The sequence below is a fragment of the Gorilla gorilla genome, chromosome 1 (genome assembly GCF_029281585.2).
Source record: "Gorilla gorilla gorilla isolate KB3781 chromosome 1, NHGRI_mGorGor1-v2.1_pri, whole genome shotgun sequence".
In the NCBI taxonomy this organism is placed as follows: domain Eukaryota; kingdom Metazoa; phylum Chordata; class Mammalia; order Primates; family Hominidae; genus Gorilla; species Gorilla gorilla.
Genome location: NC_073224.2, coordinates 158,555,683 through 158,559,320, shown reverse-complemented (window position 1 = coordinate 158,559,320; position 3,638 = coordinate 158,555,683). Strand labels below are relative to the sequence as shown.

At 41.3% G+C, this 3,638-nt stretch overlaps 1 pseudogene; it reads left to right on the top strand.

Moving 5' to 3' along the window:
• Nucleotides 1–852: 852 nt before the first annotated feature.
• LOC101128875 (heterogeneous nuclear ribonucleoprotein A3-like) lies at nt 853–2,195 on the top strand (annotated as a pseudogene).
• Nucleotides 2,196–3,638: the final 1,443 nt, after the last annotated feature.

The window sequence follows — 3,638 nt, the reverse complement described above, 5'->3', positions numbered from 1 at the left end:
TTCTCCACCAGGCACTACAGGCAGAGATCTGGGAGAACTGACCTTGGTTAAAAAATATAAATCCTTACTTTTTTGCCGGCTTTTGTCAATTGCTTCAAGATCTCACCTGTGGGCTCTAGAGCAGGTAGGGGGGTCTGAGTCACCCCATGGTGAGTACCAGAAACTATAGGGGAGAAAAAGTAATACATTTACCTCATCCATTGCAAGGTTCATGGCTGACAACCATATAACAAAAGACAGCTTAACAAAAGAAAATACAAATTTATTTATTTATTTATTTAAGGCAGAACCTTGCCCTGTTGCCCAGGCTGGACTGCACAGATGCAATCATAGCTCACTACAGCCTTGAACTCCTGGGCTCAGGTTGTTCTCCCACCTCAGCCTCCCAAGTAGCTGGGACTACAGGCATGCACCACCACACCCAGCCAACAAATTTATTTGACCAAAGTTTCATGTAGCAGAAAGCCTTCAGAAATGAAGACTGAAAGACCCAAGGAAAACAGCGTCTTTTTATGGACAAGTTTGATGAAGAATAAACAGTCATGTAGAATTATGGTTGGACAATAGGGTGGTTTGACCTAATGATAAACTGGGCAGAACTTAGCAAAGGGGGTTTGCTTAGATTCTTCTTGGCCTCCAGGTATAGGGCAGGACACCTGTCATATGAGGGTCTTATGACCTATTTATAGGGGAGGTGGGTCAGACAACTTCCCTATAACCATGTTTCAGGGGAGAAAGGGCAGAGAAAGTTAGAGAGGTCCTTCTTGCTTCTATGGTTTTCTCAGTTTCCTTCAGGTTAAAATATTCAGTAGATAGTGAACTCGAGTTGGAAGAGGTGAGTCCGGTCTCAAAATGGAGGTAAAACTGATGCCCAGTGGCCCCAAGCCCAATTCCAGCTGTGACCGTCACCGCCGGGAGCAGAGGATCATGATCCAAAGGAACCAGAGTAGTTGGGAAAACTGTTTATTGGTGTTCTGAGCTTTGAAACGACAGATGATAGTTTAAGAGAACATTTGGAAAAATGGGCACACTCACAGATTGTATGGTAATGAGACACCCCCAAAGAAAACGTTCCAGGGGGTTTGGTTTTGTGACTTACTCTTGTATTGAAGAGGTGGATGCAACAACATGTGCTCAGCCACACAGGTTGGTGGGTGTCTATTGGAACCAAAGAGAACTCTTTCTAGAGAGGAGTCGATAAAGCCTGATGTCCATCTACCAGTGAAGAAAAATTTCCTTGGTGGTATTAAAGAAGATACAGAAGAATATAATTTGAGACTACTTTGAAAAGTATGGCAAGACTGAAACCATAGAAGTTATGGAAGACAGACAGAGTGAAAAAAAAGGGAGGATTTGCTTTTGCAACTTTTGATGATCACGATACAGTTGATAACATTGTTATTCAGAAATACCACAGTTGATAACATTGTTATTCAGAAATACCACGCTATTAATGGGCATAATTGTGAAGTGAAAAGGCCCTTTCTAAACAAGAGATGCAGTCTGCTGGATCACAGAGAGATTGTGGAGGTGGATCTGGCAATTTTACGGGTTGCGGAGGAAACTTTGGAGGTGGTGGAGGTAATTTTGGCCATGGTGGCAACTTTGGTGGAAGAGGAGGCTATGCTGGTGGAGGTGGTGGCAGCGGAAATAGTTACGAAGGAGGTGATGGTGGATATAATGGACTTAGAGGCGATGGTGGCAACTATGGCAGTCGTCCTGGTTATAGTAGTAGAGGCGGCTATGGTGGTGGTGGACCAGGATATGGACACCAAGGTGGTAGATATGGTGGTGGTGGTGGAGGATATGATGGTTGCAATGGAGGAAATTTGGTGGTGGTAACTGTGGTGGTGGTGGGAACTATAATGATTTTGGAAATTATAGTGGACAACAGCAATCAAATTACGGACCCATGTAAGGGGGCAGTTTTGGTGGAAGAAGCTCGATCATCCCTACGATGGTGGTTATGGATCTGGTGATGGACATGGCGGATATAGGAGCAGAAGATTCTAAAAACAGCAGAAAAGGCCTGCAGTTCTTAGCAGGAGAGAGAGAGAAGTTGTTAGGAAAGCTGGAGGTTACTTTGAGACAGTCATCCCAAATGCATTAAAGGAACTTTAAAAATCTGCCAGAGGGAACAATGATCCATAGTCAGAAAAGTTACTGCAGCTTAAACAGGAAAAATTCTTGTTCAGGACTGCCATAGTCACAGTTTGCAAAAAGTTCCGCTATTGATTAATGCAATGTAGTGTCAATTAGATGTATATTCCTGAGGTCTTTTATCTGTGGTAGCTTTTTCTTCTTCTTTTTCTTCTCATTTCATCAGGTATATTGCCCTGTAAATTGTGGTGGTGGTAACAGGAATAAAAAATTAAGGAATTTTTAACTTTTCAATATTTGTGTAGTTCAGTTTTTCTACATTTTAGTACAGAAACTAACAAAATGAAGTTTTGAAGGTGTTTCCTTGTGAGTTAACAAGATCATTGTTAATTACTATTTTGTATGAATTTTGCTAAAGTTAACTGTAAAGAAACACTTGCTGACTTGCAATTTAAGGGGAATCTATTCTCCCCATTTCCAAACCATGACATGAATGGGTGCTGACATGTGGACAGAATAGATATTTGTGTGTTTGCAATGTGTGTTTTAGATAAATAGGATTGGGTATTTAAATTAGCATTTGTGAATTTAATAGCATTAAGATTACCTTCAAATTAAAAAAATCTCAAAATTAAAAAAAAAAGAAAACCTCAGTATGCCAAGAGGCTATATTTTAGGATATCATGTTGCAGGTGGAAAAGGAACTTACCTTCCACTCCCTGAAGGTTCAAGAATTTGAGCCTATAAGACAAACTGACAGATTAACAGGAGAAGAGGTGTACACATTTATTAACGTGCAAACGCATGGGAGTCATAGCAAGTATGAAACTCAAACAAGGGCCAGATGGTTGAAGCTTAAAGGCCCCCATTCATAAGAGAGAGGGAAGTGGGGGATGCAGGCAATTTTAGAGGAAGAGTAAAGGATTTTTAGGGGAGGTGAATGGACCTGAGGAACAGATGATGGCCTGAGGCAAAGTTTGTCTGGACTCTGGGAGAGTGGTGTCAACTCTAGTCTTTTCTGCAAGTTTTTCTGCTCTGTTTGATGAGATTATAAGGAGGTGGCCCAAGACAACTACGTTTCTTCTGCAGGAACTTCGCTTGGTCAAATGAGAGAACTTCACATAAAGCACCTCTCTGTGCTTCAGGATAGGGAAAGGGGAGAGAGAGGGACAGTGGGAGAAGGTCAGAGAGACCTTGTTTCTGAGGCTGCTTCTTTATTTCAAGGTACTCAGCATATCAAAATACCATATTTTAAGGTGTTGTTTTCTGAGCCACCACGATGTTCTGAGCCCCGATGCCTAGAAGTAGCGCTTTTTCAGGAAGAAGTCTGAACCACCTATTCACATTCCCATATAGCATAAGAAATTTGAAATTCTCACTTTTGAAACCTACTATCTATATTTGTGAACTATCCATGAGGCATTTCAAAAGCAGCTTTTTTTTTTACAATGACCCACTCTTGTTAGTAGTAAGGTTTGTTTGTGAACTTGACTTCCTAGTTTTCCCACTTCCTGGTTAATAATTATGAGAGATAACAG